The sequence below is a fragment of the Labeo rohita genome, chromosome 9, assembly GCF_022985175.1.
Source record: "Labeo rohita strain BAU-BD-2019 chromosome 9, IGBB_LRoh.1.0, whole genome shotgun sequence".
NCBI classification, from domain to species: domain Eukaryota; kingdom Metazoa; phylum Chordata; class Actinopteri; order Cypriniformes; family Cyprinidae; genus Labeo; species Labeo rohita.
Window position 1 is genome coordinate 17,242,381 of NC_066877.1, and position 14,661 is coordinate 17,257,041.

Sequence of the window (14,661 nt, forward strand, 5' to 3'; positions counted from 1 at the left end):
ATTTTATCTAAGACCTTTTTCAGTACTGTAATTGCAGGGACAGTCTCTCTAGGCTAAGCAAGGTTTGGGTGACTTGCTGCAGGACAAAGCAAGATTTCAGAAAGTGTACTACATGAAAGAGGAACAGACTGAAATTACATTATTCACATACCTAGGAAATATTGCTTATCATAAATAACTACTTTTGTGTTCCACAAAACTATTCATTCAAAAGGAAAATTCTGTCATTAATTATTCACCCTTATGTTGTTCCAAACCCGTAAGACCTTTGTTCGTCTTCAGAACACAAATTAAGATATTTTTGATGAAATCCGAGAGCTTTCTGACTCTGCATAGACAGGAACACAAATGGCACATTCAAGATCCAGAAAGATACTAAGGACATCATTAAAATAGTCCATGTGACATCAGTGGTTTAGTCTCAGTTTTATGAAGCTACGAGAAAACTTGCGCAAAAAACAAAAATAACAACTTTGCTCAACAATTTCTTCTCTTCTATGTCAGTTTTTGATACACATTCGTGTTTACTGATCCCTTTATCTGAATCAAGCTTCCAATGTCCTTCCATCTGTACAGTAAAACAACAGAGCAAATAACCACATGCAGGCAATGTTTGTACAGATTTTTTTTTATATACAAATTAGTCATTTTTGTAAACACATCATGGACTAATGAACCAGTTTTATTGTGCTGTAGAGTAATTGTGTTTGCTTGAGCGAAAGCTACACAAAGCTGCTCTAAAATGTATTCAGTGAAACTGTTGAGGAGAAACTCTGTCATGATTATCTTGTCTTTCACTTCAGTGCTTGAACGCACAGTAAATATCAGATGAGATTAAAGGGACAGCCACAGTGGATGTCCTTATGCAAATATTTAGGATATTCACCGTGGATGATCAGAGCATGTCAGAGCTCCTAGTCTCTAGCAGGTGAAGTAGCAAATTGTTAGACTTTCTTTTTGGCACATCAATTTCTCTTTCACTTCAGAAGAGATGAACTGAAAAAGCTTTTCCCCAGGTTATGAATCACCCTTTTGCTTTTACTACCTGTTTTTGTCTAACACTCTATTCTTCCTGACACACATGCAAGCCACACAGAAAGATTTCATTACATGAAAATTGCCCTCATTTTCTCTACTTGTATTATAATTTTGTCGGGATCTCCATTCTGTACAAATGTCAGCTACAACATTTGGCTTCTAAATTATCTTGCAAAGGTTATTTTGCTGGATGACATTCATTATTCTAACACACGCACACCACCGAGAGAGGACAGAGAAGACGCAGGCTACCTGAAACCTGAAAAAGCTCCCACGCTAACCAGAGCATGCATTCGCTTGCTCATTATTTGGGAGGCAACGCTGAGCTAAATTATGCTTTTTCTAAACTTACAAGACATCTACATTCAGGGCCATTCAGCTCCAGTGAGAAAAGATTAGAAAACAATGGTCAAGGAGATGAAATGTCAATCATTTTTTAACAATTGATGGAATGTCGATGTCTAATAAGAGAAAATATATTTTTAATAATTTTGAAAAAAATAATAGTAACACCTTGTAAAAGTTACATTTGTTGGCATTAGTTAATGCATTAGTTATCTGTTACTGACACTGAACAACATTTATCCAGCATTTATTAAGAAACTATTATTGATTTGAATAACTTTAAAGTTTAAAAATGTATTAACATACTGTATGTAGAAATTCACATTAAAGGGGTAGTTCATCCAAAAATGCAGATTCTGTCATCATTTACTAACCCTCACGTCATTTCAAACTTGTACGACTTTATTTATTCTGTGAAATACAAAGAGGTATTTTAAAAAAAAAATGTCTTAATGTCTCGGTTGTAAGCAACACTGAACCCCACTGACATTAATTTTTTTGTACATTTTTTTTTTTTTGTATTTTTGTAATAAACAGAAGGCAGAAAGACAGCTTCAGAACGACAAGAAGATGAATAAATTATGGCAGTCTTAATTTTTGGGTGATTCTCTTTAATCTAGATTTAAAAACCAATACGGCATTTTACAATAAGGTTTTTAACCATTAATTAACTACATTTGTTAACACACACTAACAATGCACAATATTTCTGCATAATTTATTAATCTCAGGTTATGGGAATTTCAGCTTTTTCGTAATTTTTTTTTTTAATCAAAAGTTGTATGTTAGCTTTAGTTCGTGCACTGCTGAGTATTTAAGACATACTGCTGCTAAACAAATAACATAAAATAACCCATAGAAGAGCTATATAGGTGGAGCTGGGGAAGGTGGAGGGTCGTATAAGGCTGTGAAAGTCATCAGTTACGTTAACAACCTATCAGCCTGCACCATCCAGAGTTTCATGAAAGAACTAGGCATTTTTATTAACTAACATTAAAGGGATAGTTCACCAAAAAATAGAAATTCTGTCAATAATTAATCACCCTTATGTCCTTACTGCCTTCCTGGGCCTTGAACGTGTCAGTTCCGTTGCTCTCTATGCAGGGTCAAAAAGCTTTTGGATTTTATTAGAAATATCTTAATCTGTGCTCTGAAGATGAATGAAGGTCTTACGGGTTTGGAACGACATGAGGGTGAGTAATAATTGACAGAATTTAATTTTTTTTGGTGAACTATCCCTTTAAAAAAGGCTAATAAATATTATGAAAATGTACTGCTCACTGCTAGTTCATGTTAGTTAATGTAATAACTAATGTTACCAAATTAAACCTAAATAATAGTGAACTATCAGAAGATATGAACTTGGTTCTCCATGCAGATAAAATAAAGGTGAGAGATGTTTGTATTGTTTTGAAATGTTGTATCAGAGGTTTGAAAAATTGAAAGTGTTCAAAAATAGGTCACTGATGATATAAGCATGTGTGTGAAAGAGCTAAAGGGAGACGGAGCATGAAAGTGAGTATTAGAGAAGGTTTGGCTTCAGAGAACGTGTGGACGAAAGTGTCTGAATTGGTAAGTGTTGGTAATTGGTGTGTGTGTGCGTGTGTGTGTGTGTGTGTGTGTCCCACTGCTTGCAGTAATCCCCTAAGAAATTGGTTGGTAGAAAAGGAATGGTAGTAGCCTGATATAAGCTTTAAATTAGAGCACACAGTTCAGAATGACCTTTCCTTGAAGTATGAGGTTATCATTTTTCATTTCCTCCTGTACAATGGGTCAACTGGGTGACTCACAGGTGATGGTGTCTCAGTGGGTAAGGCCTTTACATTGGTTACCACGGTTCGACCATCCTCTGACCACTGCTATTGTGCAGAGACAACGTACTCGAATCTATCTTGGTGTCCCCAAACTTCTCTTTCCCCCAAGACCGGGGTATAGCAGTGCTTTTAATGTCAGGGGCGTTGTTAGACCCTTTTTGCTGGAGAACAAGCTCCTGTAAACTCCAGTAAAATATTAGGCTACTGATCCTTGTCTGGTGATGGAGGTCATTGTACACTGACATAAGAATGATTTTCCTTCACAATATTTTAGCAGCTATGCCATGTGTTTTATTAGCTGTTCAGAAACTAAACTACCAATCCCAAATTTACAAATGAACACACAAATCGGTCAGATGTGCTCATAGAAAGGTCTAATGCTGTTTATGGTTCTCTTTGTCCATTGCACATGCAGCTTGTAAATGAATGTGCATGTGCTGTAGGAAAAAACAATTAATATCCATGCAATAATATTAAAATATGGAAAAACTTACTGATGGGAGCATGTGCCCGAGTTCTAATGAAAAACTAGAAATGTTCCTGCATATACCATTTCCTTCTGGTGGTGGAATTCTTGAAATTACAACAGAAGCATTAGAATCATAGTTGTCTTGCATGACCGCACCAAAATATAAAGGAGAGACAGCCAATGAATGTGAAAATAGCAAAGCAACAAAAGGAAATGTAGGAAATAATAAATAAAAGGTAAACAAAAAGAGCATATTATGTGAAATGAAGCAAAACGAATACTAAACACAAATTAAAGAAAAGCAAATAATAAAAGCAAACAAACAAGAGGGAATGAAAGAAAAGAGAAGGCAGCAGGGGAATAAACAAGTGGTTAAAATCTATAAATCTGCAGCCGTTCATTTTCTTATGTGAACCGTTTATGCCAGAAATAAAAAGAGGAATTTAAACTCATTCCATGGTGAGCGGGAAACCAGAAATGAAGGAGACACTGCACAACAAAAACATTTTAGTCTGGGTTTCCCGATAACGTTGCCACTTATGATCATCTTAACTAATATTGTGCTTTATGTCACAAGTCAAACAGCATTTAAATTGCTTGTTGTTAAGTAAATATTAAGTGCATTGTCAAGGGTCCTGTTTAGCCCAAAAACAGTGTTGCCAATTATGTTATCTTGGTAAGACAATGAAAGTTATTAAACATTAATCAATATTGTAAAACAAATAATTCTGACTTGTATTACAGAAATGTTAATGCTGAAGTTACCACAACATACAGTTATACGGCTTTGGTCAGAAATCAGATGCACACTAAGCACACTGAAGAAGATTTCAAAGACAATCACAGTCACATTCATAGATCATCTTGTTTGAGGTGCAAGTACTGTATAATTGCCACTTCCTATATGCAATATGTGACTATCATAAAGGTTTATTTTACTGCCTGTCAGGTTAATTAAGATATATTACAGGAAAGGCTAAATGTGGGATTATTGTTTAAATAGGTGATGTTTAATAGGACAATTTTTTAAACTTATATTTTTAATGAGATTGTTTCATTCTTGAATATAGTGTACACTGCAATGCAATACTCAAATTAAATTAAAGGGATAGTTCACCCAAAATTGTCAATCATGTGGTAATTTTCTCAGCCTTAAATAGGGGTGTGCACTATTGACAAAAAATGATATCTCAATATTTTCTGGGATCTGCGATAGCGATAATTAGGCAATATTAGGCTGATAATGGTTAGAGTATCAGACTTGTAACCTGAAGGTCGTGGGTTCAAGTCTCGGCACTGGCAGAAATTGTAGGTGGGGGGAGTGAATGACTAACGCTCTCTTCCACCCTCAGTACCACAACTGAGGTGCTTTTGAGCAAGACAGCGAACCTCAAACTGCTCCAGTTGGTGCTGTGCTCACTACTCACTGCTGTTGTGTGCACTTGGATGGGTTAAATGCAGAGCACAAATTCTGATTATAGGTTACCATACTTGGCAACATGTCACGACAATGGCAAAACGCTCGTAACTTCTTCATTACGAGTGTTCATTCCTAGGTCCGTGAGCTGAGACTCGAACTCGGGACACCTGACCTACATGTCAGCGCACTGCCCACAAAACTATCGGCACCAATGTAATTTAACATTTTAAGACAAACAACACTGTTCTGTGTTCTCCTTTTTACCATAATTCACAGTTTACTAATGGTTTTGTACGATTAATGATTATGTGCTGTTATTGTCATTAAGACTATATTAAGAATTTCAACTTTGTTGAGCACACCCTAAACGTAGTCCAATCTCAGCGAAATTTGGTTTGCATCCATTTATCATTAAGGAGACTTGAAGGGTGAGAGCAGAACATTTCAAAAGTCCAAAAATAAGGGCCACCCTAACAGTCATGATCCTCAGATATGCAAAAGAGTGCTGTGGCTGTTCATTGAACTGTTGTATAAAATCAATATCACATTTGTAATCATGCTGACTTTCGTGTGATATTGATTAACTACATGAAATGTCAATATATACATTTTCTGCCCCCATATCTTGAATTATATGATCATTCTAAATGCATTTTAATAGACTGAATCATGCAGTGAAAGTTTAACCTTACTTTCTAGACTTCATCACGTGATGTATGCGTGCACTCTAGGTATGTTTTGTCTGCTTTTAACCATATACTCGATAATGTCAAATCACACATCATTAAAACAACAATTATGATACTAATCGCAGACGATATATATCGCACAACCCTACCCTAAAGCCATCCTAGCTGTATATGATTTTTTTCTTTCAGACCAATACAATCAAATTTATATTTTAAAATGTCCTGACTCTTCCAAGCTTTATAATGGCAATTAATGGCTGTTGAGATTTTGAAGCCCAATAAAGTGCATCCATCCATCATAAAAAGTACTCCACAGGGATCTGGGGGGTTAGCTTACGCTAACTGTCGTATTTGCATTCACGAGAGAGTGGCATTACAGCAAATGATGAGGGACATAGGCGTAGGGTAAGCTCTGGTAAGAATACGCTAGTCTTGCGAGAACCAAGTTTTGTTTAAAGCAAAGGAAAACCAGTCTCCTCTTGGCTTATATTGTATATTTTCTTTACAAATCCTCGTTTTGTACTTCTAATTCACGACCGGTGTATTGTTTTGCTCTCTCCACTTTGTAACTTCCACATTCGTCATGCGATCACCTATGTCCTACGAAAGTTAGTGGAAGCTAGAAATTACAATTCATAAAGTTTTAAATATGGATAAGTCTCTTCCACAAATGCCTCAATTGATTTCAGAAGGCCTTTATTAACCACCCGGAGCCATGTGGAGTACTTTTTATGATGGATGGATGCACTTTTTTGGACTCATTCACTGCCATTATAAAGCTTGCAAGAGTTAGGACATTTTTAATATAACTCTGATTGTATTCGTCTAAAAGAAGAAAAATCACATACACCTAGGATGGCTTGAGAGTGAGTAAATCATGGGGTAACTTTCATTTTCAGGTGAACTATCCCTTTAATAGCTTATTTTGTGTCCTTTGTGTACTTTTTCTCAGAAAACAAGGGAAAAAAATCATTTTAACTTACATGTTGTAGACTGGTTGATTAATGGACATTTTAGGTACTTAGATGACGATACTTTTGGGAAATGTTTATTTATATGCTACTTGGTGCTTCTGGGAAAACAAAAAAAAAAAAAAGAAAAGAAAGGGAAATGCAGGCCATAAAGCTTCAAAACTTCCCAAAACTAGCTAGGTCAATTCAGGACTCTCAAACAGCAGGATATTTACTGAGACACTTAGTTTTGATTAATCATTGTCTTGTTATAACTCCTTCAGAATCAGCACAAACTTTTCATACTGTAGCTTTAAAACTTTGGGAAGTGCTGCTGTTTAGAAAGAGATGTGTGTAATGAGGCTTGAAGTACATCAGAAGATGCAAATCTGAACAGAACAGCACAAATATAATGCGGTAGCTGTCACTTAATACTGCAAGCTGAAGCCGAAACTAAGGTTTGAATGGAGAAGTGTTGATGTCGGAAGCCAGAGTGACAAATGAGAATCTGTGCATATAGCCAGTCTAAACAAAACAGACTGTGGCTTACTTACATCCACTATTAATAAGCAAAATAATTACCACCATGTCCAGACACTTCAACATTGTTCTAAAAATGTGAAAAACATTACATCCGAAATGACACAAAGCACAGACTGGACACAGCTCAGACTTCACAAAGTAACAAGACTGGCAATATCCAAGGGACGCAATTGAACACTATAACAGGATAACAAGGGACAATGCCCAAAGTCTAGTATAGTCTGCTTTTTTATTTATTTATTTGTTGCTGCAAGGGATGTGAAACTTGTCAAAACTTTGTTACATAAAAAGAAAATGTTCAAAGAGGTTTACCAGGCAAAAGGGGAATTGGGGGCACATATAAATAAGCAGTAATTGATAACTTGCTCATCTAACACGGATGAAAGACCTCTTAAATTAAAGCTGACATCTTAATTGTCCATTACTTAATAATCTTATCTTGAATAATTCCCATCTCTCCAACAGGCTATTTGGATTTGGCTCTGAAGTTTACCAACTACAACATCATTAAAGTGCTCATAAAAGAGCTGTAAAATGTTTGAATATTAATGGCTGCTTTACCTAATGAGGAACTATCATTTCAGTGGAGAGATAAATGAGTTGTGGAGAGCACTGCAATTAGAAGCCAGTCTTCAGGATCTCATATCAAGCCAGTCTAATGCTGAGCAGGATCCAGTGACCTATGAGAGCCGGTGTGTATGTGTGTGTGTCTACTTTTCATACAGTATTCCAGGCAAAGACAAGCACCTCCAGGTTTTTAACACATATCAAGTTGGATTACACTGAAGAGAAGTATAGGTGAGATCAGGGACGACTGTATAGCGCTCTTTGCTCTAATGCCTGTATCTGGGTTTTTTTTTTTTAGTGCTGTATTTATCTCAAATATTTGTCTGCTATAATTTAATGGTGTTTTAAAATACAGATTTTGACCCTTAACAGTGAAAGTTAACATAACTTGTGCTTAATGTAACAATACTGTTGTTATAACCTACCATGGTAAATTATAATATTGGATGGGGTAGATTGTAACTTAACTAACTTGGGGTAGATTGTAGATTAAAAAGATTGACATTAGAAACCTTACGACCTCAGCTCACAACTTCTATGAGGTAAGCGTCACGGACCAATGGTAGTATGAAGGTGTTTTACAGCTGGAACAAATTTTTCCAGAAAGTTCGCTCTGGCAAACCATTTTAAACTCCCAAAACAAACAGAAAACAAACTTAATTTTGGCCGGATTTTGTTTGAAATGACATCACATCCATTGATTCTTCGATTCTGCTTTAAGTATATTTTAAGGGTTTTTCCTCCCATTGAAAATCATTATAAAAAGGCTTAATGGATGAAGACAGTTGAAGTGAAGACAAAAAAAAAGACCAATTTCTGTATACAGTTTATATACTAAAATAATATTTTAATTTTTTCTAGTGCTTTCTTATGGGAAGAATATGCTTAAGGCCTGGGTATACTTCATATTCTTTTGTGCAGAAAAATCAAATGGAATATGCTACAGTTCGAGAGTAACTTATGCCCACGTTAATGGAGCAGGATTATTTTCAGCGATTAAAACCTATACTTTACACTGTTCTTTGCATAAAGATATTGTATGGCTTCAGAAGAATTGGAATGCAACACAACTGGTTTGTAACACTTTTATACTGCTTCTTTGGTCCGTTTTTTTCAAAAAAATACATGTGACATTTCGTTGCCTTAGAATTATAAGGTTCTATCTGCATTCTGAGCACTTTTGAGATATTGAGCTTCAAAGTTTTTGCATCCTATAGATTTTTGTAGACAGAACCATTTTTGTTTTCTAAAAAAAGGCCCAAAATGTACAAACTTACAAAAGAAACATCACATAATGTAAATAAGTTGTCACTGAATAAGAATATGTGAATAACTCAATTTTGACAAAAATGTCGGATAGAACCTTATCATTCTAGGGCGACAATTTGCCTGTTACCTGTTTTATACTATATTTTTGGATTATCGTCTCTATTGCGGTTACATGCTTACGTCACATTGCTGTGCTACGTGGTCACGAAAATGTATCGTTTCCATACTGTCCTCTTTATGCAATTCAGATTTGTATCCATTGTCAGGTTTTCTTTCTTTTTTGGGCTTTTCTGATGACAAGACATAGCAAAACACGCGGTTTGCTAGCTATTGTTTGTTTACACTCATAGCACCTTCTGTCTAGTCCCGCTGTACCAATGACAGCAATGCACATCATTAATGATGGCATGCGATGAATGGTCGGGTAGGATCGTGCAGTCTGACATGCTTCTTGTTCGCGACTAGATTTTAGTCACAATCGCATAATCTCACACAGTGACTGTCATAACAGACAAAAGTAAGTAAGTAGCACGGGTATATTTGTAGCAATAGCCAAAAATACATTGTGTGGGTCAAAATGCTAGATTTTTCTTTTATGCCAAAAATTATTAGGATATTAAGTAAAGATTACGTTCCATGAAGATATTTTGTAAATTTCCCACCGCAAATATATCAAAACTTAATATTTGATTAGTAATATGCATGCTAAGAACTTCATCTGGACAACCTTTAAGGCGATTTTCTCAATATTTGGATTTTTTGGCACCCTCAGATTCCAGATTTTCAAATTGTATCTCGGCCAAATATTGTCCTATCCTAACAAACCATACATCAGTGGAAAGCTTATTTATTCAGATGTCAGATAATGAATCTCAATTTCGAAAAATTACCCCTTATGACTGGTTTTGTGGTCCAGGGTCACATATGTGACAAGTTGGGAGAATGTGTTGTTAAATTGTGCTAAATCTGCTCATTCATACGACATCTGTTGTGTTATTTAACCTAATCGCAAATCCAATTATGAAGCACATTGCTCATTCAAAAAGTGGTTAACCTGACAGTGTTACAACCATTCCCATGTTCCCCGTACACCCGCATACACACAGACACTTCCCGTACCGTTGTCCTTTTGCATAACACTATTCCAAAATACTTTTTTTATTACAGAAGTTCAGACCTGCTGTTCCACAACAATCAGTGTCAGTCCTGACCTTTACACACACATGCCGCGCAGTGCATGTTACTAAATGTAATACAGAAAGATGAACCTGTAATTGGTTATTTGCTCTTTGTTGACCAGTAATTCCGAAAATCATCTCTGCCTCAGGAAAATATACTTCACTGTCTGAGGACAATGCGCAGAATTCAGTCTCTTTCATTGTCTTGAGGGTTTTTTTCCCCCTCCCCATATTTCCTCTCTCCTTCTCTTCTGGCCGTGCGAGACGGACTTCATCATGTTAGCCTTAATAAACCCAAGTCACCGCCATCTCTCTCTTTTTAGCTGTGCAATAGAGGTGACTCATCCACTGCTCGCTCTGTGCAGATAAGAACACTTGCCTTTTCATTCATGATTTTGACTAAAGGGGAAAACAAGCTTGAAAACAACCCACTGTCTTCACGCTTTCACTACAGTGTGATAAACAGACCAAAAAAGCGGAAGGACAGAACAGATTTAATTATCCGCTATGATAAAAGAAGAAAAGGATGAGAGAAAAGCCCTTCTTTCTGTCCAGACGTTACGTATCCTATTGAGTAAGCTTATCACTGGCCTTATTGCGTAAAAGACGCACATCATTGAGATATTTCTGTACATTTAATGACCAATCCAGACACTATCTGCAGTCTTTTATAAAATATCTGCGTGCAAATTAAAGTAAAAAACAGCTAGCACTCCTAGTGCTCTTTAGAGCCTTGTTCAAGCAGCTTGAAGCCGCTGACACACACAAGAACACCTACAGGGTAAATACCTTAGTTGAGATATTAATATTTTCTGACACTCTGCGGTGGACACAAATGTTTCTGCATGAGCGAGAGTGCATTAATATTTAGTGTATGTGTGCCTGTGGAACACACTCCCCTAATGCCATCTCACAGCGTTATCACTGCTGCACAATGTACTCAAAATGACATTTTCTTCAAAAACATAACTGAGGCATAGCGTTCTGCCAGCATTATGATTGCAGACGAAAAATAAGTCTTTGCTGGAGATCAATGTTTGATGATCAACAATTGCTGCCCCAAGAGGCATAAACGCACACACTTGCGTGCAAACGGCATGAGGAAAGTAATTCGCCGTAGCTTTGTCTTGTCAGATCGTTTTATTTGCAGTTGAACGTATCTTCTCTCTCTGATAATGTTCTATCAGGACAGGACACCTTTTTGAAACTGAGAAATGAGCTGAAGATGAATGGTAACTTTGAATCAACACTGCTTCCTGTGCCAAAATATGCCTGACTGCCTTCATTAAATTCTCTGCAAAAAAGAATTTACCTCACCTGGTCGTCTGTAGGAGTTCATTACAGGAAAATGTCCCTACATGACCATTCCAAGAAAGAGATGCTGCATAAATCGACCAAGTGTTTGTGTAATGTATCTTCAAGGGCAGAATTATTTAGATTATAAATAGATAAAAGCACTCCGAATTCAAGGTAGTATCAGTGCGCAGTGAACCGCTTTCAACAGGATTCAGTGTTGCACGTTGCATCTTACAAGATGCAATCATATTGACTGAGGCCTGTGTAATACACACTACCGTTTATGTTAAGTCTCTTATACACAAGGCTGCAATTATTTGGTCAAAAACAGTAAAACAGTAATATTGTAAAAAATTATTACAACTTAAAATAGCTCTTAATATATTTTGAAATGTAAATGATTCCTGTGATGGCAAAATTAAATTTTTAGCAGCTATTACTATTGTCACATGATCCTTCAGAAATCATTTTAATATGCTGCTTTTTTGATCAAGAAACATTTCTGATTATTATAAATGATGAAAACGGTTGCTTAATATTTTTTTCTTGAATATTTGAAGTATTGAAGTATTTATCAGAAATAGGATGCTTTTGTAACATTATAAAAGCATTTCCTGTCACTTTTAATTAATTTAATGCATCCTTGCTGAATGAAAGTATTAATTCCTTTAAACAAAATAAAATCTGACCCCAAACTTTATAATGGTAGTATATGTAAAATGAAATTAGGCAACCTGTTGAAGAGGTCATTTTGGAAGCTCATTAAACGTGCTGATCTGAATTTGAACAGAAGTAGCATACAGGAGCTAGAACTTAGGTAGAAGCAGAAATAAAATTCATTTAATTAAAAAAAAAAAAAAAAAAAAAATTCAATAAAAGGTAAATGTTAAAAGTCTTGAAGGGATAGTTCACCCAAAAACTACCTAGGCTCATTGGAAATACATCCCTCTATATACATTTCTGCAAACCTGAAAAAACATACCTATATGTACGAATCACTGCAGTTTCCAGTTGAAATGAACACGATGCAGTAAAACTCTGACAACTTTTATTTCATTTTCATACAAAGTATGATTTTCAAACAATTACTTGCAGATTATTATGTTATGTTATCTGATACTTTTGAACATTGTTGTCACATATGCAGCTTCATATGCATGAGTTTTTTAATTCAGTAGGTTTGCTCAGTAGCTCACGTGATACGGCGTTGCACTTGCGTGATGAAGAGCTTCAAAACGAAACCCGTGAAACTACAATTCGACATAACAACTCAAATCTGTATATGGAAGCTAAAATAGCATGGCTTTTGCATTTGTTAACACTACTGGGTAGGTTTAGGTTTGGTGTAGGGGATATTTCAACACGGTAGAGAATTAGCCTTTAGCGACACTCCCCAGATATTTGAACAGCTGCAATACATACCTCAAGCAGCATAACAAAAATGCAGTAATATGTGCCTGTAGCAACATGATAAAAATGTGCCACGGTCACGTATTCAACGTGTGTTTTAGAGATACTCTCTGGACAATTCACTTTGCAACTGCTGCGAAATGTGCAGTAAGGTACGTAATTACAGTGTTACCTAATGATTTACTCACCCAAGGTGTATATAAAAAGATCCAGATTTAAAACTTAAAAAATTGCAATCTCTAGCATAATCTCAAGCAAATCCTCATTTTGTACTTCTAATTCATGACTGGTGTTTTGTTTTGCTCTTTCCTCTGCACTTTCGTGTTCGTCAATTCTTACCAAAGCTTATGTTACGCCTACGTCATCCACTGGAAAGCCACTCTCTTGCCACTCTTTTCATATTTGGGCGAACTACCCCCTTAAAATCTGAAGGTTTTATATGCCTTATGGAAAAACAAATTATTAACCAAGATGGAAAAAACTCTTAATTTCCCAGGACGCCATTACCTGTTAAATTTTTCTCAATGAGTCGGTAAATTCCACTTCTTGTTATTTCAAACTGAAAACATGATTCTGCTTCCTGCGTGTTGTGGAACTAATTCAGTTCAAATTTACACCCATGAACTGGAATTCTGTACTGCCAGTTTTGTACTTCTGAATTGTGCCCAAACCTGCTATTTGCAGCATGTTTTTGTGTAGCCTATGCGAGGCAGAAACCAGAGATGGTCACTGTTCCTAGTCTTTAACACTGTGTTACAGAGTGGACAGATCATTCTTTGTTATACCAGGGGAAAAAAAATAATAATAATACGTTCAGACAGACTGTATGGTCAGGGGAAAAGAGCCATAGCTGCTCTCAGCGGACAAAACAAACACTCACACCTTGTACAAAACCTGACAGGAGCAAATCCATTTTTCTAAACCATTTTCTCCAGCTGCCTCATACCAGTCTTTATTATCTGATCCGAGTAAAACATTTATTTGTCAGTGTAAAATTTGTGTCTATAAAAAATCAGTGTCTATATTTGAGGACAGAATTAGTGACAGGGATAAAACCAACGCACTTGGTTAATTAGACCTTGACATTTCTTCAGTATCAAAATGCCCTTGCCAAGTTCATGCAATATAAATATTCATTAAGCACAATCTTAAATGCAAACATTATTTTTACTTCATTAAACATTCAGTGACAAATAACGCACATTTTTATGTGGTCTAACGTTAGACAAATTCAAGTCAAAATATAAATATGGAGAAAGTTGTTTAGTTCTGTCAATGCTAGTTAAAATGAGTTGTTATCATTAGCATAATACTTACCTTACAGTCCGGTGACATCATGGTCTCCAAAAACTTGTTGAAATCGATGGTCTTGTGAAGGAATTTGAAAGGACCAGATGAGAGACGTTAAGTTACCACCGCTATTTCCTGTCAGTACGGGTTAATTTTCCACCAAAAGTTGACACTGAGCTGTCCAGCATTGTGTGTACCTGCTCCTTGCATCACACTGGGTCCAACAGGTGAAAACAGATAAGATGAGGTAATGTAGTAGATATCCCACAGACAGTTATTGGGCTTTATTTACTTCAAAATTATGCGATTACACTCGATTCCAATCGCGCCACTTAAAGTTTATACTACTATTTAACCGGGTCTACTTTCTAGTATCTCGTATC

The 14,661-nt window shown here is 36.1% G+C and overlaps 1 protein-coding gene across 1 annotated transcript in view; it reads right to left on the minus strand.

The window, feature by feature from the left end:
• The window catches only part of htr2aa (5-hydroxytryptamine (serotonin) receptor 2A, genome duplicate a), a 70,600-nt gene extending 56,015 nt beyond the window's left edge, over window positions 1-14,585 (minus strand). Inside the window, exon 1 of the mRNA XM_051118517.1 lies at window positions 14,306-14,585. The gene's annotated coding sequence lies outside the window, so the exon portion shown is untranslated. The remainder of the gene's footprint in view (window positions 1-14,305) is intronic.
• Between the last annotated feature and the right edge of the window lie 76 nt (window positions 14,586-14,661).